Genomic DNA, 27091 nt, shown 5'->3' with positions numbered 1-27091 from the left:
GAAATAGAAATTTTACAGAAAGACCTGAACAAAATAATGCAGTGGGCAAATACATGGCAAATGAGGTCTAATGTGGAGAAATGTAAAGTAATGCACTTGGGGACAAAAAACATAAATGCAAACTACTCACTAGGGGGAGAACCGCTGGGAGAATCAAGCATAGAGAAAGATCTGGGGGTCCTAGTAGAAGAAAGACTGAGCAATAGCATGCAATGTCAAGCTGTAACTACCAAAGCCAGCAGGATATTACTAAGCATAAAAAAGTGATATACGCCAGAGATAAAACGATAATCCTACCACTTTATAAAACTCTGGTTAGACTACATTGTGGTTTTCACGATTTGCAGCAGTTTTCGTCCAGCTGTAATATGCCTATACCATTATGCTAATATATGCATCTTTGTTATGTATCTATGGTTATTTTTACTTTCACACCAGTCTTTTCTTGTTGTATGTCAGTTTTTTAAAAATGTAATACATGAATTTTTTTGGTAAATTTACGTTTATACACGACTTTACCTTTTTTCTTTGGGCTACTATAATCCCATTATATTGGGGGATTTTTCTTGAGTATTTCTATTAGGGATGATGGCCCATGCCCTTACAACCATACCCCCTAATCTCTATGTAACATGAAACTAATAAGGGGACTGGAAGACCTCAATGGAGGCCCCCGTGCAGTTTATTCTCGCTGGAGAAAAAAACGCTTGAGTGGACATATGATAGCGATTTACAAACAGCTCAATTGTGATTCCAGCATTAGGAAAAAACAATTCAGTCTCAAGGAGTGTAAGTGGACATGGGGCCACACAATGAGATTGGAGGAGAAGCGGTTTAACCTTAAACTGCACAGGGGGGTTTTCACTGTCAGGGCAATAAGGATGTGGAACTCTCTTCCATGATTGGTGGTGGCAGTGGGGAGTATGGATATTTTTATGAGACTCTTGGATGCGCATCTTATGCCGTGTACACACGACCAGACTTTTTGACCAAACTGGTCCGACGGATTCGATCGTGTGTGGGCTTCATCGGACCTTTTCTGATGAAAAATCTGTCCGACTTGAGAAATAGAACATGTTTCAAATCTTTCCGACAGACTCGAGTCCAATCGAAAAATCAGTTCGTCTGTATGCTAGTCCAAAGGACAAAAAAGGATGCAAGGGCAGCTATTGGCTACTGGCTATGAACTTCCTTATTCTAGTCCAGTCGTACGTCATCACGTTCAAAACTATCGGACTTTGGTGTGATCCTAGGCAAGTACGTTTAGTTGGAACTCCTTCGGAACTCCGTCGAAAAGTCCTTTGGAGTTCAGTCTGATGAAAAGTCCGGTAGTGTGTACACGGCATTAGTGAATACAACATACAGGGATATGGGAAATAATTATAGACACTGACACACGTGCACCTACACAGGTTGAACTACATGGACTATTGTCTTTATTCAATCTTACCTACTATGTAACTATGTAACATGGGGCCAAGGTGCTTTGGGGTGGGGGGGGGCAGCCCCCCTTCCCCAAAGCACCCCTCATGTTGTGGGCGTGTGGCCTGGTATGGTTCAGGAGGGGGGGGCGTTTTTTTTTAATTTTGGCATGGTGTTCCCCTCAAAATCCATACCAGACCCAAAGAGCCTGGTATGGACCACACATTTTTTTTTTTGACAACAGAAAATATATACTCAGCGCTACCTCTCTCAATCATAAATGTGCATATACTCGCATCAAATATGTGTCATATGACAACATGTGTAACAAAGTGCCAAAATAGTGCAAAAAAAGTGCATTCAATAAAGTTCAAAAGTTCAAAAAAATTGCAAAATAAGGTGCAAACAATAAAGTTCATCAAGTATGAGGTGCAGGGCTGGTGACACGTTGATGTAATCTTGGTGACTTCCTGTGCTCCCCTCCTGGATCCCCACTCACCAGATAAAGATAATAAATATGCCTGTGTATATCAAGATGGTGTCTCCTGTCCAGCAGATATGTATGTTGTACCTCAGAGAATGGAATCTCCTCTCCTTCACCACTTGATTGTTGATCCTACATACTTTACTTAGTCAAAGACGATCAGAGTAGTAATGTTTGGACAAGTGAAGAGAAGAGGGCATATAGTGTAATACTGCAAGGTTTATTAAAAGTTTAAAATCATTACACTTACATCAGAATCTTTAAAATGTGCAAAAATTGCTGCCTTGGCATCCAAACAGCCTTCACAGATTATCCTCAGCTTGACATGTTTCGCCCCTCCCATTGGGCGTCATCAGAAGCTACGTTTTTTTTTTTACTTTTTTTTTACTCAAACCCATTGATAGCTGATGACTCATCAGTTGTCAAGGATGCTGAGGCCAGCTTCCCGGCCCCTCTCCTTAACAACCAGCTTATACTGCACCTTGATTAGGCAAACTTTGCCCAATCAGGGTGCAAAATGCACTGTGCAGCATGCAGTGCATTGCAGGGTGTTCGGCGGGACGAACACCCACCGAACACCCTCCAAATTCGGGTGTTCCTTGAATGGGGCAAACAGCCAATGTTCAGCCCATAACAAAGAAGAAATACCGCGTTAATAGCCAACCAAAATAAAATGAAAAAGCGAAAAAAAAAAAGCTGCAGCTCAATTTTGCATGATATGTGCAAACACAGTACATAAGAAAGGAAAAGGAAAGCTGCGCTGCAAAAAATATTAATTAACCACTTCCCGCCCGCCCTATGGCGGATTGACGTCCGGGAAGTGGTTCTGTTATCCTGACTGGACGCATCGCGGCGATCGGTGGATCGGTGTGTCAGTCTGACACACCGCTACACCGATCTTGGTAAAGAGCCTCCGGCGGAGGCTCTTTACCACGTGATCAGCCGTGTCCAATCACGGCTGATCACGCTGTCAATAGGAAGAGCCGTTGATCGGCTCTTCCTCACTCGCGTCTGACAGACGCGAGTAGAGGAGAGCCGATCAACGGCTCTCCTGGCAGGGGGGGTCTGCGCTGATTGTTTATCAGGGCAGCCCCCCCGCAGATCACCACACTGGACCACTTAGGGATCGCCACTAGGACCACCAGGGAAGGGGCAACATGTGGATGGCCAGGTATGTACCCCATGGCCATCCACATGTGCCCAGTGTGCCAAATCTGTGCCAATCAGTGCCCACAAATGGGCACTGATTGGCACCATTATGTTGCAGTGATGCCCAGCAATGCCACCCTTAGGGGCATCACTGCAAACAAGCAGTGTCATCAGTGCCAACCATCAGTGTCCATTCGTGCCACCTGTCAGTGCCCATCAGTGCCCATCAGTGCCCATCTATCAGTGCCCATCCCTGCCCATCTGTACCAACTATCAGTGCCACCCATAAGTAACCATCAATGCCACCTACGAGTGCCCATCAATGCCACCTATGAGTGCCCATCGGTGCCACCTATCAGTGCCCATCAGTGCCGCCTATCAGTGCCCATCATCAGTGCCCGTCAGTGCCACCTCATCGGTGCCCATCAGTGCCGCCGTATCAGTGCCCGTCAGTGCAGCCATATCAGTGCCCGTCATTGAAGAAGAAAACGTACTTATTTACAAAAAGTTTTAACAGAAACAAAGAAAAACTTGTTTTTTTTCAAAATTTTCGGTCTTTTTTTATTTGTTGCGCAAAAAATAAAAACCGCAGAGGTGATCAAATACCACCAAAAGAAAGCTATATTTGTGGGAACAAAATGATAAAAAATTTGTTTGGGTACAGTGTAGCATGACCGCGCAATTGTCATTCAAATTGCGACAGCGCTGAAAGCTGAAAATTGGCCTGGGTGGAAAGGTGTCTAAGTGCCTGGTATTGAAGTGGTTAAACAAACATATTGTGACAGTCTGAGTGCCATGTGATATGGTGGTGAGTCCCCACATAAAAGGGGATACCATCAAAAAAGTCCCATAAAGAAATAACGTTCTGTGGAGTGAATCTTGATAAGCGATCCTTTTTGTGCAAAGAAAAATGATGAATAAAAACACCAGTGACAGTGAACCTCCACCTTAAAAAACGCACGCTTACCAAAAGGCAAGCAATAGCAAGCCTGTGAATTTGGATCAATAACCTGACATCAGACCAGCGCCAGCAGTGGATCGCTTGATGGTAATAAGGATATGCCAGAGGATTGGGACTCACAGAATGCACCAGCGATCCGAATTATAGGGACAAAAAGAGAAACTCTCCATAGTGTAAATCTGCATGTATCATTTATTATAAAAAGGAAGTATTGCACTTACTTCAAACAAGAGTAAAACAAACTCGTAGGAGAACGCCGGCTGGCTCGCAGACACCCATACACCAGTACACAGTACAGTCTGCACGGTGTACTGTGTACTCGTGGACAGGTGTCTGCGAGCCGGCTGGCATTCTCCTACGAGTTTGTTTTACTCTTGTTTGATGTAAGTGCAATACTTCCTTTTTATAATAAATGATACATGCGGATTTACACTATGGAGAGTTTCTCTTTTTGTCCCTATAATGCGGATCGCTGGTGCATTCTGTGAGTCCCAATCCTCTGGCATATCCTTATTACCATCAAGGGATCCACTGCTGGCGCTGGTCTGATGTCAGGTTATTGATCCCAATTCACAGGTTTGCTATTGCTTGCCTTTTGGTAAGCGTGCATTTTTTAAGGTGGAGGTTCACTGTCACTGGTGTTTTTATTCATCATTTTTCTTTGCACAAAAAGGATCGCTTATCAAGTTTTACTTCACAGAACGTTATTTCTTTATGGGACTTTTTTTGATGGTATCCCCTTTTATGTGGGGACTCACCACCATATCACATGGCACTCAGACTGTCACAATATGTTTGTTTAATTAATATTTTTTGCAGCGTAGCTTTCCTTTTCCTTTTTAATGTTCAGCCCAAACTGATGCTCAGGCCAAAACAGTTCGACCAACTTTAGCTCTGAATAAACTCCAAGAGAGGAGGAAGAATTCCTTATTCTCGTGGGGGATATTAATGTGGGCCAACACCCAGCTATTGATAATTCTGCAGGTAAATACCCACTCATGCTGGCAGCCCTGAAGCGTTTTAATAAAACAATTCTAGGCCTGCACCTGGCGGAATTCTGGAGGTCAGTGCAGGCATTAACTCAAGCCTTTAGCTACTACTTGAAGGTCCATAGGATATACTTCAGCATATACTTGCTATATATAAAATCCTAGAAAATTAATACCATAAAACAATTCATGATCTCTTACCACACACTTATGACGATACAACAACCAAACTCTGTCTATAATTTTGGTCATTGCTGCCAAATATGATGATGTCACAAACAATATATTAAAGGTTGAGGTGCTAGTGATGTTCAGTAAATCATAAAATGAATTGCAAATTTTAGTATACATAGCATAGTATAGCAAGCTAGAAAGTCCATATGTGATGATTCCCAACACCAAAATGTGATGCTTAAAAAATAAACTTCTAGTTCTTCACCACAAGTGCTCAATAGATGGGTGGCCACTTGCCAGAAAATTATGACCCCTTTTTACAGGAAGGTCAAACAGTGCTTGGAATACCAATTGATTCCACTGACAGCACAGTTACACTCCACTGGCCCCTCGAGATGAAACTAGGATGGGAAAAATGACTCCACAAGAGACATAGAGGAAGGTCTCATAGTGTAGTAATTTTATTAAGGTAAAAAATGACACCAACAAATGGTGATTACACTCACATGTTACAGTGCCGATCCAGGCACCAGGTGTAATCAGCATGTGCAAGTCGGCTAGTCCATGAAGGATGGTGTGTAGTCCGCGTCTCTCTAAGGGCAAAGCCTGAGTGGGTTGTAGGATCAGGACCTGGAATGGTGGATCCTCTACTCTCTGACTTATATTTCGCCCGGGTTGGCCTCTTCAGGAAGTGATATCACACCGCTCCTAGCTTGCTTATAAGTGAATGGGAAGGATACTATTGGTGGGACTCCTCCAAAATGGAGGAGAAGACAAATATATGATGCAAAATCTCCCTCTTGGGGATGCCAAATTGCACACACTGTCCCCACCATACAACGTAAACCAGCCCTAAATCACAATTAGTATACTAAAAAGCATTTATAAAACATTATCAACATCGCAAAATGATCAAATAATACAAAAATCCATCATAGCCAAAATCCTAACATATAAAAGAACAATACAAAATAGCACCATCTAGTGACCAGAAAGTATATATATGTATATATATATATATATATATATATATATATATATATATATATATATATATATACACACACACACAAAATGGATTTGAAATGAAACAAACAAGATGTGCTTTAACTGCAGACTTTCAGCTTTAATCTGAGGGTATTTACATCCAAATCAGGTGAATGGTGTAGGAATTACAACAGTTTGTATATGTGCTTCCCACTTTTTAAGGGACCAAAAGTAATGGGACAGATTAACAAACATCCATTTTAACTTTCACATTTTAATACTTCGTTGCAAATCCTTTGCAATCAATTACACCCTGAAGTCTGGAATGCATAGACATCACCAGACGCTGGGTTTCATCCCTAGGGATGCCCTGCCAGCCCTCTACTGCAACTGTCTTCAGTTCCTGCTTGTTCTTGGGGCATTTTCCCTTCAGTTTTGTCTTCTGCAAGTGAAATGCATGCTCAATCGGATTCAGGTCAGGTGATTGACTTGGCCATTGCATAACATTCCACTTCTTTCCCTTAAAAAACTCTTTGGTTGCTTTCTCAGTATGCTTTGGATCATTGTCCATCTGCACTGTGAAGCGCCGTCCAATGAGTTCTGAAGCATTTTGCTGAATATGAGCAGATAATATTGCCCAAAACACTTCAGAATTCATCCTGCTGCTTTTGTCAGCAGTCACATCATCAATAAATACAAGAGAACCAGTTCCATTGGCAGTCATACATGCCCACGCCAAATGCAAATAGCACACTTGAAATGAACTCTGGACCTTTTATCTGCTCCTTGTAAATGGGATACTGAGGGAATAACACACACCTGGACACGGAACAGCTGAGCAGCCAATTGTCCCATTACTTTTGGTCCCTTAAAAAGTGGGAGGCACATATACAAACTGTTGTAATTCCTACACCGTTCACCTGATTTGGATGCAAATACCCTCAAATTAAATATGAAAGTCTGCAGTTAAAGCACATCTTGTTTGTTTCATTTCAAATCCATTGTGGTGGTGTATAGAGCCAAAAATATTAGAATTGTGTCGATGTCCCAATATTTATGGACCTGACTGTATTTTATTATATCTTTTCATGTGACAACACTGAAGAAATTACACTTTGCTACAATGTAAAGCAGTGAGTGTACAGCTTGTATAACAGTGTAAATTTGCTGCCCCCTCAAAATAACTCAACACACAGCCATTAATGTCTAAACCGCTGGCAACAAAAGTGCGTGCACCCCTAAGTGAAAATGTCCAAATTGGGCCCAATTAGCCATTTTCCCTCCCTAGTGTCATGTGACTCGTTAGTGTTACAAGGTCTCAGGTGTGAATGGGGAGAAGGTGTGTTATATTTGGTGTTATCGCTCTCACTTTCTCATACTGGTCACTGGAAGCTCAACATGGCACCTCATGGCAAAGAACTCTCTGAGGATCTGAAAAAAAGAATTGTTGCTCTACATAAAGATGGCCTAGGTTATAAGAGGATTGCCAAGACCCTGAAACTGAGCTGCAGCATGGTGGTAAAGACATAGAGCCGTTTAACAGGACAGGTTCCACTCAGAACAGGCCTTGCTATGGTCGACCAAATAAGTTCAGCACATGTGCTCAGCATCATATCCAGATGTTGTCTTTGGTTAATAGACATATGAGTGCTGCCAGCAATGCTGCAGAGGTTGAAGGGGTGGGGGGTCAGCCTGTCAGTGGACCATACGCTGCACACTGCATCAAATTGGTCTGCATGGCTGTCATCCCAGAAGGAAGCCTGTTCTAAAGATGATGCACAAGAAAGCCCACAAATAGTTTTCTGAAGACAAGCAGACTAAGGACACGGATTACTGAAACCATGTCCTGTGGTCTGAGGAGACCAAGATAACCTTTTTTGGTTCAGATGTTGTCAAGTGTGTGTGGCGAAAACTAGGTGAGGAGTACAAAGACAAGTGTGTCTTGCCTACAGTCAAGCATGGTGGTGGGAGTGTCATAGTCTGGGGCTGCATGAGTGCTGCCTGCACTGGGTCTGCAATGAACTACAGTTCATTGAGGGAACCATGAATGCCAACATGTACTGTGACATACTGAAGCCGAGCATGATCCCATCCCTTTGGAGACTGGGCCACAACATGATAACGATCCTAAACACACCTCCAAGACGACCACTGCCTTGCTAAAGAAGCTGAGGGCAAAGGTGATGGACTGGCCAAGCATGTCTCCAAACCTAAACCCTATTGAGCATCTGTGGGGCATCCTCAAACGGAAGGTGAAGGAGCGCAAGGTCTCTAACATCCACCAGCTCTGTGTTGTCGTCATGGAGGAGTGGAATAGGACTCCAGTGGCAACCTGTGAAGCTCTGGTGAACTACATGCCCAAGAGGGTTAAGGCAGTACTGGAAAATAATGGAGGCCACGCAAAATATTGACACTTTGGGTCTAATTTGGACATTTTCACTTAGGGGTGTATCACTTTTGTTGCCAGTGGTTTAGACATTATTGGCTGTCTGTGGCGTTATTTTGAGGGGACAGCAAATTTATACTGTTATAAAAGCTGTACACTCACTACTTTAAATTGTAGCAAAGTGTAATTTCTTCAGTGCTGTCACATGAAAAGATATAATAAAATATTTACAAAAATGTGAGGGGTGTACTCACTTTTGTGAGATGCTGTATACATATATTTAAACTAGATGCGTGCATAAAGACATATGGGGAAAAAACCCACAAAATAAAGCCATCTAGTGGCCAATAAATAAAAGGCTAGAACACATATAAATACACATAGCAAATATGATAGCACTGGCGATGAATTACATGAAAAATTTAAATACTATAAAAAATATATAAAAAAAAAAATATGTATGTATATACAAACTAGATAAACTAAAAAAACTGGAGAAAACCAGAGAACCAGAGAAAACAACACCCTGTACCAATAATAATAAAATGAAATTAAAAAACTTTTGGTGTTGGGATGCATCACATATGGACTTTCTAGCTTGCTATATGATTAACTGAACATCACTAGCGCCCAACCTTTAATATATTGTTTGCAGATTTTGGTGACCTATTCATTCTTAAAGAGGCAGCTTATACTATGTTTGCTCATTGATTTTACAGGGCGCCATTCATTGTTTTTTATTCTTTCAAGATGATGTCACAGTTAGTTCCCCTGTAGAAGCTGCTGTATATTTGAGATTAACAAGGAGGTGTTCAAGTATATTCTCAGTATGGGGGGACATAAAGCTGTGATACACATGGAGCTTATCTTTCATTGTTTTTGCCTCAAGAAAGGAAGACGCTGAAATATTACAACTTGTTCAGGAAATCAGTACTCTGGAAAATAAACATAAAAGCCAAATATTGAAGAGTAAAATGTATAATATGGATGGTCTTTAGCTTCCTGAACATCAAAAGTTCAGATATTTTATCCACAAATTCTATGAGCAGGGCAACACATGTGGTAGAATGCTCACCGCAGGGATTAAAAAGTGACCAGACTCTAAATATGTAAACAAATGGAGCACTGTTAACAGTGGTTCCACCTCTAATATAACCCCTAATGCTGCTCAGTTTAGAGGCTTCTGCCATGATTTACAGTATATAATCTCAGACTTCCTTGCAATAGATGCCGATGGGCAGTGGAGATCCAGTATTATTATGTTATCTGCAAATGGTGAAATACTCCAAACTCTATTGCTGAACCAGACTAACCTATTACCTCCTTAGAGGTTGAACAGATGATTAAAGGACTCCCAAATAGGAAGAGTCCTGGTCTGGATGGCTACACCACTGCATACTCATACTATAAAAATAAAAACGCCTGCCACACCTCACTCTTAATTAAACTGACAGTAAATATTATCCTTATTGTCCAAAAATACAAAATAATATATACACATCCACTACTTCATTAAAGCAGAGTTCCACCCAAAAATTTAACTTCCGCTGTCCAGATTCCTTCCCCCCTCCAGTGTCACATTTGGCACCTTTCAGGGGGGATGAGCGAGCATTTACCTGTCTAATACAGGTATTTGTTCCTACTTCTGGCAAAAGATCGCCGCAGTATCCATGGTGATCTATGCCATGTCCCCTCCTCTGTCCCCCCCGCTGTCTTCTGGGAGTCACACATGTCCCAGGAGACAGCAGGGACCACTCAGAACGCGCATCGCGACTCGCGCATGTGCAGTAGGGAACCAGGCTGTGAAGCCCTAAGGCTTCACTTCCTGAATCCCTTACTAGCAATGCCGGCACCTCCACCCAGAGCTGAGGGACAGGTCAGCTTCGCGTGAGGACATCGCGGGCGCCCTGGACAGGTAAGTGTCCTTTTTTAAAAGTCAGCAGCTGCTGTATTTGTAGCTGCTGACTTTTATTTTTTTTAGGTGGAACTCCGCTTTAAGTAGTAGCCCTGTAATCTATTTTTCATTAAATTGTGTCTTACTGTGTTCTTCTGTCTCATTTTAACCTTTATGAGCTCCAGAACCCCTTTTTTCCCACTCACTTCCATGTGCTTGGAACAAGCAGTGCACGTTAGATTTTTGTATATTACAAATCTCATAGTTTATAGTCCATATTCCCTAGTCCATCTCAGGTGCAGGTAAAAGAGAGTGGCTACGTTCCTACATTTAGTGGGAGCATTAAGAACAAACAGACAATCTCTAACATGATGTTAAGTTAGATAACAGCAGCAGAAAAGAAAGATTTGGAAGAGGTTGAGAGCAATAGAAGGTACTTTTATGAGTTAAGAACACACACTTCAATAGATTTTTTTTTAAAAACAGAATTTCTTGTCACTTATTGGTCATTTCAATTCCCCCATAATGAAAGCCCTCACCCCCGCCTAAGAAAATATTTTTTTAGCACACATCACAGTAATTCCAAAAGAAAGGAAAGACCACATTCAGTGCTCAAATTATCGTACTATCTCCAAAATATGCCAACTCAAAGCATACCTTTCAGACCTAATCCATCCAGACAAGGCTGTATTCATGCTAGGGGCAAAGAAACTAAAGATAGTTCTCTCAGGGCTATGCAGATTCCTCACTGGTTAGGTACCCAAATACATCTCAGCTCTTTTCTCCTCTTCACAGATCCCAAAAAGGGATTTGATAAGGCTGAATGAATGTTCGTTGAAGAAACCCTTAAAGCCTTGGGTTTAGACCCTAACATGTTGAGCTGGATAATGGCACTTTACACTGAGCCCACAGTTAAGGTTAAATAAATGCCCAATAGGGCTTAAAGGACAAGGTAAACTATTTGTGTTGAATTTCATAGAATATTACACTTTGCCTGGGCCTGTGGGTTGAGGTACAGAAGGGAGTGGTCTGACCCAGCTAAGGTAATTCCCCTGCCCTCCTTCTGCCTGTTCACATATGTTTCATATGTCTAGAATTGGATGATTCACAGGGCCACACATGGAGATTGCCACCATCCCTTGGTAATACATAGAATACACCTCAAAAATGTGGGATTTTGTAGGCAATTAAAAAAGTGAAATTTCATATATAAAATTAATATTTATTTTACAAAAATTACATAAAAAAATCTCATGTTGACATTATAAAACATTGCATCAATGTTTTATATCGATATTATCAATATTGCACAAATGACTGTTAACCAGTGGTAGTCTCCATCTACTTGCTGTTCCCTTCACCATTGATTGTGCCGAGGAATACAGCAGAGGGGGTATCCAACGTGTTTCAAAATATACTGTTATAAATTAATCTTTTTCAGGGAATAATACCACTTCTGAAAAAACAGCTTAAATTACTGAACCATTGGTACATAATTATATGAATAAATACATGTAAATCATCATCCACGTGCACTTACAATGTGTCAGAAACCATGAACCAGACCGAGACAGAAGTACAGTAAAATCACACTTGTTTATTAATAAAAATAAAAGGTAAATAGAGTAAGCGTAGTCAAAGCATAGCCAGAGTCCGGTAACCGGATCGGGTAGTCAGCCAAGCCAGAGTTCAGTAACCAGATCGGGTAATCAGCCAAGCCAGGGTTCAGCCAGAGTTCAGTAACCAGATTGGGTAATCAGCCAGGCCAGAAGGCCAGAAGGATAAGGAGCCAGAAGGGATGTCAGCAAAGCCAGTCTTTAAACAGGAACACAGGAGATGGTTTCTTGTAATGTGACCAAGACAAAGGCAGGAATGAAGTGAGCTGGATGTCTTTAAGTAGGCGGGACTGACGAGTAGATCCACAACAGTTGGTTAACTGTGGAGAGAGAAGAGAGCTGGTAATTAGCTGACAGCTGAACGGCCAGTTCAGAGAAGGAAGGGCTGAGCCAGCCCTGACACAATGTAAAAATATGTTTAGCAGAAGCACTCCTCCAGATGGCAAGGATACCATACATCGGTCATTGACCTCTGCCAAAGAGCCACCAAATTATCAGCATCCATTGGTTGCCTGATGTGGGCTGCCCCAAAACACGATGGAAGGCTTGCACTGTAGGATAAGGGGGGGCAAGACAAAAAATGGTGATAAATCCCCGGGAAGATAATTAGTATCAATTCTAGGGGATACTGGGTCAGCTGAGTGTTGTTCCCCGAAAGGCTGGCCCAGTAATTGATACGAATTATCTTCCCGGGGATTTACCACCAAAGCATGCTCCAATTTGCTACAGCAGGGGAAAAAATTCCTTCCTAATTCCCCCGAGAGGCAATCGGATTTTTCCTGGATCAACTTTACCTATAAATGTTAGTACCCAATTATATTATGTATATTTAGGAAAGAATCCAAGCCTTTTTTTAAAACAATCTACTGAGCTTGCCACATCTGGAGGGAGTCTAGTCCACATTTTCACAGCTTTTACTGTGAAGAAACCTTTCCGCATTTGGAGATTAAATCTTTTTTCCTCTAGATGTAAAGAGTGCCCTCTTGTCCTCTGTGATGACCTTAAAGTGAATAACTCAACATCAAGTTCACTATATGGACCACTTATGTATTTGAACATGTTGATCATATCCCCCCTCAATCTCCTCTTCTCAAGCGGGAATAGATTCAGTTCCTCTAATCTTTTCTCATAGCTGAGCTCCTCCATGCCTCTTATTAGTTTGGTTGCCCTTCTCTGCACTTTCTGCAGTTCCCTGATATCCTTTTTGAGAACTGGAGCCCAAAACTGAACTGCATATTCCAGATGAGATCTAACTAATGATTGGTACAGGGGCAAGATGATATCTCTCTCTCTGGAGTCCATACCTCGCTTAATACAAAAAAGGACTTTTCTCGCTTTGGAAACCGCAGCTTGGCATTGCATGCTTTTTTTGAGGTTGTGATCTACCAAAACCCCCAGATCCTTCTCCACTATGGATTCCCTCAGTTGTACTCCTTTTAGTATGTATGATGCATGCATATTCATAGTCCCCAAGTGCATAACTCTACATTTATCCACATTAAACCTCATTTGCCACTTAGTCGCCCAATTAGACAGAGATCAGCTTGTAAATTGGAGACATCCACTGATAAGCTGTGAGACGTCAGATATATCCTATATGCGGTTAAAGGTATCACCTCTCCAAATCTCCCAGTAAAAGGATATCTATATTTCAGATGTGTGGCAATGAAGAGAGAACAGTGTATAGGGTAATACTGCTAGATTTATTTGTTAAAAGTCAACTATCATTACACTTACATCAAAGATTTAAAAACATATGCAAAAATCGCCACCTTGGCGTGCAAACAACTGTCACTAGGTCTCCTCCACTTGATGCGTTTCACCCCTCCCACTGGGTGTCTTCAGAAGCTAGGGGTGCCGTGACTGGTTACCTTTTATGTATTAAGTCCCACCTACTACACCCGATGACTCCGACTACTCTCGTTATGTGCGAAGTGTAAATTCAATCACTTCCTGTTTCCGCCAGAAGTGTTATTGCCGCCATCTGCCACCTATTGGTTTTGTTAGAGTATATGTAGTGTACTCTTTGACTTCCTATCTCCTCCCACTACACCCAACGATGTGAGTGCAGTGTGTGAAGTCACTTCCTGCTTCCGCAGGAAGTGTCAGTAATGCCATCTTGGTACTCATTGGAGCCATCAATCGATATATGTGGTGAACTTAGTCATATGTTATATACGCAGGAGGTGACCTAGTTGCCATCCCAGCACCCCTGCGGTATACATATTGTGTATCTATTTTATTAAATGATGGGCAACCACCCTCTTAATGTTCCTACATGGTGTCCCACATTAACCCAATATGTCACTATTGTCATATAATGCGCTATGCTTAACAGGTAATGTGCGATCATTACAGTAATGTTTTCCTTACGTGGTTACTGCCACAAATATATAGCAGCAACCATATAAATCCCATATTTATAATATATTACAATGAATACATTATCCCATAATAACAATTAATACATTACAGTACAAAATTAATAACATGTTAAAAACAACTCTACCACCAACAACAGATTTAAAAATTGTGTTAAAATATTAATACTAAAATTTCATTTTAATAATTACTTATAAAACAATTTACATCTAAATCTACAGTTAACCCTGACGGTGTCAATGACTGTAATTGGTATATCCATTTGGTTTTATTCTGTGAGATAGCCTGTTTCATGTTAGTGCCCCTCCAGTGTCTCTCTATTCTATCTAGCCCTTTTTGATATTATTAATGTGTTCTCGCAATCTTATTCTTAATTCTCTAGTGATTCTACCCATATATATATTTTAATATATATATTTTTGTTATAATATATTCCAAAATATATAAGGTTAATAGCTATCAAATCAAATATTTACTTTTAGCTACACCAGCAAATTTTGGACTCCAACGGGCGGTATATCATTTTAGTTTGCTCCCTCAACAACTCCGTGTATACTCTGGTTAATGTCTACATGCCAAATGTCCATCAAATCCGCTTTCTAAGGAAACTTAAATGAAAAATCGACGCTGTCCGAAAAGAAATTAATGATCTTGATTCACTAAACAAATTAAAAGCAGCTGATCACCTGAAAACTAAACTAGGCCAACTTCGTTTAGAATTAAGATCCATATTAGACCGCTTTGAGTATAACTTCTAGCATGTGATGCAGAGAAGGCATTTGATAGAATCCACTGGACATATCTAAAACTGACCCTACAGAAATTTGGGTTTCAAGGTCCTATCCTATCTGCAATAATGGCTCTCTACTCCATGTCAGGTCACCTTGAGGCTAGGTGACAGATGCACTCTGTAGGAGTCAGAAGTGCACCGCTAGGTAGTGGACCCTAGGACTGACTGCTGCTGATTGAACCCTGGGAGGTTCAGGAAGCAGGTCTACTGGATCACTGACACTGATCCCACTGGGAGCTAGAGCATAGATTCCCCAGGGCGTGGAGTCTTAGAGCCAGCAGGTGTTCACCAGAGCCTCCAGTGGTGAGGATGGACTGCACTGCAGTCTGGCTCCAGGCCACGGCCCCCAGGGTCTCACAGCTCACGCTCACGGTAGACTACAGGAGAAGAGGAAGGAGGCAGCAGGCTGGAACAACAAGGAAAGTAAGGGACAAGCCAAGGTCTGGGCCACAAGCAGACAAGGACAACAGAGTTCATGCCAAGGTTCAGGGTCACAGGCAAACAGGGATGGTCGGGGACATGCCAAAGGTCAGGGTCACGAGCAGACAGGAATAGTCGAGAACAGGCCAAAGTCGGTAACTGGAATCAGATGCAGGAAACACAGCAAGTACACACAAAAGCTAACACACAATGGTTGATCAGCACTGCTGGCTTGCAGTGCACAGGTTACTATAGGGTTCCCTGATAGGGCCTGGGGTGGGGCCATGCTTAGAGAAGAGGTTATAAAACCAGTCAGGTGAGAGTCAGCTGGTCTTTAGAGATGAACACATGGAGACAGGTAAGCTGACAAACAAACTCTATTGCATAACCATGACAGTACCCCCCTCTTATGAGGCCTCCCCCTCCCCCGCCTGTGCCCAGGCTTAAAGGGAAACTCCAGATGGAACCTCCTCAATAGACGAGGAGCAAAGACCTCAGATGCAGTGATCCAAGACCTCTCCTCAGGACCAAACCCTTTCCAATGTACGAGGTACAGAAGAATTTACGGAATCCAAAACTTGACTAACCCCGTACTTTAGATTATCCTCAGAGACCGAGGTGGGGAGAAGACGAAAGGACTTATTGAGGACTAAAGGCTTTTTAGAAATGGGTAAGGGCATGAGAAGACCATCAGAAGTCTAAGCGGGGTCCCCCAGACCCTTAAAGATGAGCTGGACATCCAACACAGGACCATCAGACTGGGTAGAAGTCAATGGATCCCTGAGGTCAGGTTGGTTAGAAGGTGACATGTTACAAGAGTTAAGCTGGATAGCTGAAACACAAACAGAATGCAGAGAGCCCTGAACAAAAGATTGAAAACCCCACCTGGCCGAATGAGGCAGTCTATCCAAAGGATGGATTGAGCCTCTTAAACAGGTTTGAACGGACATAGTAGCAGTAGGGTGAGGCCAGGTTACAGAAGGTCCTGAACAAGAAGCAGGAAGCTCACTGGGCATAGGCTGGACTGGTGCAGAGGCCGACTGAACAGCATCGCCAGGTGCAGTGACCACCAGAATTGCATCGCAGGGCGTAGCGACTGTGGAACTGGTGGACGAGTCAGTCTGGGACTGTGTCCAAGGGGGTCCAGGGACAGGCAAAGGGAAATGGCCATGCAAACTGGAGTGACTGATCGGCTCAGGTTCACAGGTGGGCTTTTCATCCAGAGTGCCACAGGACCTAGAGAGTGCCTCAGCCCGACTATTGCAGGAGACATTCCAGAAATCGCTATATGCAGCGGGAAGAGCAGAAGATACTGGAATGGTGGCAACAGGAAGTTTCTCTTTTGGGGTAACCTTGAGTAGGCAGGAGGAGGAACTCAAAGTCAAGATCTGTCCAGCAGTCCAGTCAACATGTGGAGAATGGAGCCGTAACTAAGGAAGACCTAATATGATAGGAGATGAAGCCTTAGGCAAGACAAGGAAGGATATCCACTCCTGGTGGAGTGTCCCTCCCGACATCTTAACAGGAAGGGTCTGGAAGCGGATAAGGCCCCCTGGGAGAACAGTGCCATCAATCGCCAAGACCACCAATGGCGTTGTAAGGGGCAAAAGGGTAAGTCTCATGGAAGACGCAGTTCCCCAGTCCATGAAATTGCCAGTGGCTCCCGATATGCCGAGACTGAATGAGGGGAAGCGCCAACATGAAGGAACACAGAAAGGAGAAGACGAGAAGGTGAAGGTGATATTTCAGGGTCCAATACTCCACCTTCCAGATGTATTAGCCCTGAGCGTTTTTCCGGACGAAGAGAACAAGTATCACGAAAATCACCTTTGACGCCACAGTAGAGGCCCAGAGTTCTGTGACTAGTGCGTTCTTCGGGAGATAACTTGGTCTGGCCCAGCTGCATAGGTTCCTCAGCAGGCAGGAGGTGCTCCTCGGAATGAAGAGAAGGGACATGGAGTTCAGGCTGCCTAAAGAACGGGGAGTGCTGGTGTCTTTTTTTCCAGGGCCCTCTCCTGAAAGTGAATATCGATCTGGTTACACAAAGTGATGACACCATCCAGATCAGCAGGGAGAGATCTTGCAGCAGCAGATATCGGTTGAGGTTGTTGAACCGGGGGTCCTAATGAGGCCTGAACCTGTTCAAAACGGAATGCCAAATGCTGAAGGAATCGCATCACCTGGGTCTTATGCGATTCCTGGGTCTCAAGTCTGCGAACTAAGCCCTGCAATGGATCATCTGCAGGTAGCGGCACATCAGCCGGGTCCATGGCTGATCAAACTGTCAGGTCACCTTGAGGCTAGGTGACAGATGCACTCTGTAGAAGTCAGAAGTGCACCGCTAGGTAGTGGACCCTAGGACTGACTGCTGCGGATTGAACCCTGGGAGGTTCAGGAAGCAGGTCTACTGGATCACTGACACTGATCCCACTGGGAGCTAGAGCATAGAATCCCCAGGGCGCGGAGTCTGAGAGCCAGCAGGTGTTCACCAGAGCCTCCAGTGGTGAGGATGGACTGCGCTGCAGTCTTGCTCCAGGTCGCGGCCAGCAGGGTCTCACAGCTCATGCTCACGGTAGACTATAGGAGAAGAGGAAGGAGGCAGCAGGCTGGAACAAAAAGGAAAGTAAGGGACAAGCCAAGGGCGGGGCCACAAGCAGACAAGGACAACAGAGTTCACGCCAAGGTTCAGGGTCACAGGCAAACAGGGATGGTCAGGACACGCCAAAGGTCAGGGTCACGAGCAGACAGGAATAGTCGAGAACAGGCCAAAGTCGGTAACTGGAATCAGACGCAGGAAACACAGCAAGTACACACAAAAGCTAACACACAATGGTTGATCAGCACTGCTGGCTTGCAGTGCACAGGTTAATATAGGGTTCCCTGATAGGGCCTGGGGTGGGGCCATGCTTAGAGGAGAGGTTATAAAACCAGTCAAGTGAGAGTCAGCTGGTCTTTAGAGATGAACACATGGAGACAGGTAAGCTGACAAACTCTATTGCATAACCATGACACTCCAACCCCTCAGCCCAAGGGGTTGTTCCACAATGCTATCCAACACATTCTCTTAATCAAACGGCACACGTCAGGCATGTTCTTTATCCCCACTTATCTTTAATCTCCTTATGGAACCTCGAGCACATAAGATTCGCTCTCACCCAGGCATCTCAGGGTTCAAAACCGGAAATGAGGAACATAAAATTAATTTATTTGCAGATGATGTGATCCTCATGTTATCTGACCCACACTCCTCCCTAGAAAATGTACATTCAACTCTGAAGGAATTTAGCTCCATTTCTTATTATAAGGTCAATGACTCAAAATCTTATGTTTTAGTTGATAATATCCCCCTTCTACTCAATCTACCCTTTCCAACCGTTTCCCATATATCTGGGCAGATAAATCTATTAAATACCTGGGAGTACAACTCACAGCTAATCCTAAGTCTTTATTTCAGAAAAACTTCATCCCATACCTAAAGACCCTACAATTTGAATTAACAAACCTCTCTAAATTCACACTCTCATGGATGGGGAGGCTCGCATCCTTCAAGATGCTTAAGCTCCCGCAGCTTTTTTACCTATACCAATCTCTACCTATCCCTATACCCACTTCCTACTTTCGGAAACTACAAACATTATTAAGCCGCTTCATTTGGCAAGGGAAAAAAGCGAGATGTTCCCATAGAAAGCTTATCAAACACAAATCGGCGGGAGGAATGGGTCTACCATATCTAAGGGACTACTACTTTGCCACGCTATTGGCATAATTAAAAGTGTGGTTCGCGCACAATTCACAGAGCCTATGGAAAAACATAGAATCCATACAGGTTCCGAATAGGAACCTTCACAGTTGGATTGTCAGTACTCTCCACAATCGCAACATAGATAAGCTCTTATCTCCTACCATTCTAGTGTTAAGTAGAGCCTTGAAATAAAGGACATCAACGCCAATAGAGCTGCATTCATCTTATGCATGTTTACTTCAGAATATGCACTGTACAGTGGATCACATTTCTTCAGGACAATGCGATGCAGTTTACAAGGCAGTACAGGTTTTATAGAGAATGGTTATACAGTAATCTTATGGCGGGCACAAGCCCAAAGTTACACATCACAAGTACGCATTTTACTAAGTATTTCAACACAGGTTTTGGCTAACTTTCTGGGTTACTTTGACCCAAAATATTTTAATATGACAAGTTGTTTTGACAGAAGGGAAGAATAATTGTAAGAATAATTATTTGGAAGAAGTTAATTGGCTTTTAGACAGGGACTTTCTATGTCAACATCTTTCCATATCCACATCTTCCGAGAATTGTGTCAGGTCATTGGCAGAACATTTTAATGTCAACTGGTCAGCCACATGTGTTGCAATACCAAAAGAATTCAGAAACATTTTACAGAAAAACAAGTATAATAAGAATTATCAGAAATACAAATTCATGTTGAAGAGGAACTCTGGATACACAAAAGATATGGTTCATATATTTCATATCTTCACACTAGCCTCAAGGTCGGCATTCCACCACTTGATCCTCAAAAATTCTCATAGGACCCCCCTGACCTCATTACCTATCCCACTAGACATCATTTCTCTTCTAACTCCTAACATTTTTTCAGATCTCTACTCAGCCGGAGCACTCAAAACATTCCCAGCACTCCAAAGGAGTTTAATCTATTCAAGTAGATTTTGAGTTTGAGTATTTCCAGTATATCAGAAGCGCTCACTGCCTAATTAACTCACCTGCAATATTCCAAAACATCTCTAGACTCGTTTGGAAATACTGGTCGGTTAAGAGCCCACACACTAAAGGCATATCACTTTTTTACCAATTCCTAAAAGACAAATCATCATTCATTAAAACTCAACCCCAGATTAAATGGAAACATGAGTTAGGAACATCCTTTACTGATGAACAATGGATAGCAGCCCTGAACGCACCTTCTAAAGCTACCAAATCAGCTAACCTATGGGAACTTTCATACAAAATCACCTTCAGATGGTACCGAACCTCTCATATCTTTTACACTATAAAGTCCTCCATTTCACCTTTGTGTTGGAGGGACTGCGGGTCCCATGGCACCCTTATATATATATTGAGGTCATGCAAATCAATCTGCCTACTGGTCTGATGTATTCAAACTCATTCAAAATGTCACCCAAATTCAGATACTCCCCTCACCAGAACTTGCCATTTTGAATTTAGGGATAGAAAAAATCCCCTTTCACTCAGATGTATAGTTGTTCACATTTTACTCCCATCACTCGCAATTGGTTTTCTAAAACAAGCCCTTCATGCCCAGAGGTTATAGCCCTGATGCAACTACACAGTGTCTATGAATGAATGTTTGCCTCAAGCAAAGGCCAACTCCGCTTAGCTCTTAGCGGAGTAGTCTCAGTGGTCCTTCTGGCACAGTGAAGTTTATTCTAAGATTCATTGACACGGTCAATGCAATAATATTAATACTCACGTTTTATATATACAGTATATATATATATATATATATATATATATATATATATATATATATACACACAGTATCTCACAAAAGTGAGCACACCCCTCACATTTTTGTAATTATTTTATATCTTTTCATGCGACAACACTGAAGAAATGACACTTTGCTACAATGTAAAGCAGTGAGTGTACAGCTTGTATAACAGTGTAAATTTACTGTCCCCTCAAAATAACTCAACACACAGCCATTCATGTCTAAACTGCTGGCAACAAAAGTGAGTACACCCCTGAGTGAAAATGTCCAAATTGGGCCCAAAGTGTCAATATTTTGTGTGGCCACCATTATTTTCCAGCACTGCCTTAACCCTCTTGGGCATGGAGTTCAATAAAATATTTGTAAAATACTTACAAATATGTGAGGGGTGTACTCACTTTTGTGAGATACTGTATATATATATATATGTATTGTTCTGTTTAAACCTTGATACCTTTTTTTCTTAGTATTTCCGAGAAAATTTCATTTATGGCAGAATTCATAATAATTTGTTCGCTATGACGTTATTATCACCCAGTCAGTACAATTTTATATTACCAAACATATAGTGACTTTCCTGCCCCCCCCCCCCCCCACCTCAACCTCTCTTTCTCCTTCCCATCTTTTCCATACCCCCTTCAAGTGCAACTTACCTACCCACGTGCTTGGTATGATTATAGTGTATGCTTATATTGACAACAGATTAAGGGTAACTTTGTTAAACTGACTTTCATACCAACGGGTGTACCTTGTTTACTACACTCAATATGTTTACTTCTTGTTTCTCTATTTTAGTACATGTTTTTGCTTCTACAAGAAGGTTGGGTGTGTTGTCTCCCCCTATGACACAGTTTGTGCCCATATGGGGTGTCTGGGGAGGTTGGATAATACACTTCACCTCATATTTAACAAATAATATTATCACATCGTTCACCTTGTTTCACCTTCACTCTCTCACTGGTACTCAATTAAGTGATTCTCCTAACTGACAAATAGTGTTTGCACTCTGTTCCTTGTGAAAAACTCAATAAAACAACCCATTAACTGATAAAATGCAGCCTCAATGTGCCCATCAATTGCAGCCTCACTGTGCCCATCAATTGTAGCCTCACTGTGCCCATCATATGCAACCTCACTGTGCCTGTCATATTCAGCCTCACTGTGCCAATCAGTTGCAGCCTCACTGTGCCCATCAATTGCAGCCTCAATTTGCCCATGAATTGCAGCATCACTGTGCCCATCACAGTAGGCCAATCACATCCACATTTCAAGTAAAATAAAATAAAACCACTTAACATAAGGTGTCCTCATCAGAGCCCCCTTTTACAACAGATGTCCGAATCAGAGTGCCCCTTTACAGCAGGTGCCCCCTTTACATCAGGTGTCCCAATCAGAGTCCCCCTTTACAACAGGTGTCCCCATCAGCATCCCCTATACATCAGGTGTCCTCATCAGAGTACCCCTATACATCAGGTGTCCCAATCAGAGTCCCCCTTTACAGCAGGTGCCCCTTTACACCAGGTGTCCCCATCAGCATCCCCCTATACATCAGGTGTCACCATCAGAGTCCCCCTTTACAGCAGATGTCCCCATCAGAGTCCCCCTTCACAGCAGATGTCCCCATCAGAGTCCCTCTTTACAGCATATGTCCCCATCATAGTCCCCCTTTACAGCAAGTGTCCCCATCAGAGACTCCCTTTACAGCAGATGTCCCTGTCAGGGTTCCCTTTACAGCAGATGTACCCATTAGGCCCCCTTTACATCAGATGTCACCATCAGAGTCCTCCTTTACAGCAGATGTCACAATCATAGCCCCCCTTTACATCAGATGTCACCATCAGAGCCCCCTTTAGAGCAAATGTCACCATTAGAGCCGCCCTTTACAGCAGATGTCACCATCAGAGCCCCCTTTACATCAGATGTCACCATCAGAGCCCCCCTTTACAGCAGATGTCACCATCAGAGCCCTTCTTTACAGCAGATGTCACCATCAGGGCCCCCTCTACAGCAGATGTCACCAGAGCCCCCCTTTACAGCAAATGTCACCATCAGAGCCCCCCTTTACAGCAAATGTCACAATCAGAGCCCCCCTTTACAGCAGATGTCACCATCAAAGCCCCCCTTTACAGCAGATGTCACCATATTAGCCGCCCTTTACATCAGATGTCACCATATTAGCCGCCCTTTACATCAGATGTCACCATCAGAGCCCCCCTTTACAGCAGACGTCCCCATCAGAGCCCCCTTTACAGCAGATGTCCCCATCAGTGTCCCCCTTTACAGCAGATGTCACTATCATAGCCCCCCTTTACAGCAGATGCCACCATTAGAACCCCCATTACAGCAGATGTCTCCATCAGAGTCCCCCTTTACAGCAGATGTCCCCATCAGAGCCCCCTTTAAAGAAAATGTCACCAGAGCCCCCCTTTACATCAGATTTCACCATAAGAGTCCCCCATTACAGCAGATGTCCCCATCAGAGTCCCCCTTTACAGCAGATGTCACCATCAGAACCCCCCTTTACAGTAGATGTCCCCATCAGAGCCCTCCTTTATATCAGATGTCACCATCAGAGCCCCCCCTTTACAGCAGATGTCCCCATCAGAACCCCCTTTGAAGTAAATGTCACCAGAGCCCCCCTTTACATCAGATTTCACCATAAAAGTCCCCCATTACAGCAGATGTCCCCAACAGAGTCCCACTTTACAGCAGATGTCCCTATCAGAGCCCCCCTTTACAGTAGATGTCCCCATCAGTGCCCTCCTTTATATCAGATGTCACCATCAAAGCCCACCCTTTACAGCAGATGTCCCCATCAGAGCCCCCTTTACATCAAATGTCCCCATCAGAGCCCCCATTTACATCAGATGTCACCATCAGAGCCCCCATTTACATCAGATGTCACCATCAGAGCCCCCATTTACAGCAGATGTTACCATTAGAGCCCCTTTACAGCAGATGTCCCCATCAGAGCCCCCATTTACATCAGATGTCACCATCAGAGCCCCCATTTACAGCAGATGTTACCATTAGAGCCCCCTTTACAGCAGATGTCACCATCAGAGCCCCCCTTTACAGCAGATGTCACCATCAGAGCCCCCCTTTACAGCAGATGTCACCATCAGAGCCCCCCTTTACATCAGATGTCACCATCAGAGCCCCCATTTACAGCAGATGTCACCATTAGTGCCCCCTTTACAGCAGATGTTTCCATCAGAGCCCCCTTTACAGCAGATGTCACCATCAGATTCCCCTTTACATCAGATGTCCCCCCTCTCCCCCCTTGTACTCACAGCAAGTCGCCTGCCATCTTCAGACGGCGGTATGAGTCAGAAAAACAGGAAGTCAAGGCACAGGGCGCGCCAGTCACTATTCACAGCAGGGAACAATGCTATAGAGAGAGTGTTCAGGGCACAGAACTCAGCGTCCCCAAGCTTCTAAAAGGAAGCCAATAGAGCTTCTTGTTTGCAATTACGTGATTGCAAACACATCATGCTTCCCATAGCAGCTGTTTGTCCAGCACCCTGCACACACATAAAGAGCCATTATTTTTTATTTTTTGTTTTTTTTTCAGTGACTGCAGCACGTCATGCTTCCCATACACCTGTGTGTTTGATGTCCCAAGCGCGATTAAAGGGCTAGTATTTTTTTTCTATTTTTTAAACTCTTTTTATGATGAGTAGCTTTGGGGGGGGGGGCTGGGGGCTATTGGCAGGCTGCCACTGTGTATATGGGTTTGGGGGTTTCACTCCAGGGACACTGTCACTTTGCCCTACAAAGGCAATATCCTGGGAGGTTCTTTTGTTTACTTGACATATTTAAAATGCACAGCACTTCAGATGTTTAGTCTCTAAACAAACACATGGTTGCAAATAGTGTAACTGCTACAATATGGCATCTCCTGACTTGGTATTACTATTTAATAACTTAAACACTTGCGGCTGTTTGGAATGACAGCTGAAAATGTAAAATTTGTTATTTTAGTTTTTTCTAAAACTAGGAGATTTCTATAATTGGGGGAAAGGGATAACATTTTTTTTATATACTAGCATATTAGAAAACAGGCCTGAGCCCCATAAATCTAGAGATGGAACATGGTGTCTAGTTAACTAGACTGAATGTATCTGTCAGTCACTGTTATAAAATATACCATTTCTATCCCGATCATGGAACAACTCTGTGTTATGGGAGTAATTGAGGAAAGAGCTTTCTAAGCATACAATAGTAGGGATGGTTATTAGCTAGAGTATCATTTACTTGGAAAACCTATAATTTTTGCAGCAGTGAGTAATTGAAACAAATGTCCACTGTGCCTTGTCTGTGTCTAATGTAAAGCTTGCAGTTTTTAGCTATTTTTTTGTTTGACTGTACAAGTAATCATTTGACTATTTGGATCAGTTCATATTTACTGTAATTCATTTTGTTTAAGCTAATTGCTTTTATAGCTACAAAAATTAATTGCTGCAATATAACAATTATCACGTTGTCATGGCTGCTACAGAAAAAGGAAAACTGTTTTTGACAAGTGAAAAAGGACAAAGACAGAGGACACTGTTAAATCCTTTAAAGCTGTCACAAATTCAAGATCAAAAGTAACAGAATTTAACAAAGTTTCATTTTTCTTGTTAAGATTTATTGCCTTGTTATTTGACTTTAACGTCAAGCCAACATAAAATATAGAGATATGTAAGGTAAACCATTATTTTTATGTAGAAAAATCATTAAGAGTAAATCATATAAAATAAGGCAGAGGATAATAATATAGATATCTTTGCCTGCTTAGCAGTGGCAACTTACTGTTTATATGTGCCTATATAAATGTGGTTATGTTTTCTATGTTGGAACTTATCTGTCAATATATATGAGATGAAAATCACCATCATGCCTGACTGATGAAACATGATGGCTCTGATTAGAAATATGATCAAAGAATGGTCACATCTGTCACGTCTCTTAAATGGGCATTTTCTTGGCTAACCGTAGTCCTCATGTGGAAGTAAATATGAATATCTATATAAACTGTATGGATATGAAATCAGTCGCTAATAATTGTGCAGCACATTAGTTGCGTACATTTTTTGTGTATCCCTGTCACACATTTAACAACTCACATTTGACATATTCAGAAATCAGAAAATCAGAAACAATTTTCTGCTCAGACCTCTAGTTTTTAGGCTTCTCTTATATTAAGTTGCGGATCATCAATACAGCTAAATGTAAAACATCTAGTCTCCTGATAGTTGGCCAAGTGCCTTAAACTAGAACTTCATGTAAAAATTATACTACTAATATATTTTACTAGCCAGCACTTAGCTCATTTAAACAGGAATATTTAATGCGGGTTGAAGTGTAATGTTTCTGGTTGTTTCCAGGTCACCATGCATTGCTTTGTCAGGTTTGCATTAACTGCAATCAAAGATAAAGATAAAATATGAAAGATAAAATATAATCATTTCCATGGGTTATTCAAATTTCTATATGGCCATTAAAGAGGATCTCTAGGCAGATACAATTTAAAAGACCCAAAATAATGCAACACTGTTTTGATGTATACATCCTTAAACGGTAACTACAGTTTTATTGAGGAAAACACAACAACAATACCCTCTTGGTGATCAATGCAAGAATTTTTACAAACTGTGTTGCAGATTCCTACTTTTTTCTGTTCAGAAAAAAAGTGTTTTTTTTTCACTTTCTCCTTTCTGAATTCCTGAATGTGAGGGTCTGAGCTTATTATAACTAACCAGATAAAATCAGTGTCTGCATTCCTATAAAAGTAGTTAACGCTCAGTCTAGGTTCACATCTATGCAGCTGCACTTGATGCGTTTTTCAGGCACGTTTTGCAATGCATTTTGCATTTTTAAACCCGTTATTTATGCGTTTTTGCATGCAGTTTTCATGCAGTTTGCTTTTTACGTTTTTTTTTTTTCTTTTTAAACATAAT

The 27091-nt window shown here is 42.4% G+C and overlaps 1 long non-coding RNA gene across 1 annotated transcript; it reads right to left on the bottom strand.

Annotated features, from left to right (window-relative positions):
• Positions 1 to 12023: 12023 nt before the first annotated feature.
• Positions 12024 to 25160, bottom strand: LOC141105334 (uncharacterized). The gene is made up of 2 exons (XR_012235575.1): positions 24440 to 25160; positions 12024 to 12382 (listed from the first exon to the last, which is right to left on the bottom strand). It is a non-coding gene; the product is annotated as an uncharacterized lncRNA (long non-coding RNA).
• Positions 25161 to 27091: the final 1931 nt, after the last annotated feature.

The sequence above is a fragment of the Aquarana catesbeiana genome, linkage group LG08 (assembly GCF_042186555.1).
Source record: "Aquarana catesbeiana isolate 2022-GZ linkage group LG08, ASM4218655v1, whole genome shotgun sequence".
Taxonomy (NCBI): domain Eukaryota; kingdom Metazoa; phylum Chordata; class Amphibia; order Anura; family Ranidae; genus Aquarana; species Aquarana catesbeiana.
This window is presented reverse-complemented; position numbering and strand designations above follow the sequence as displayed.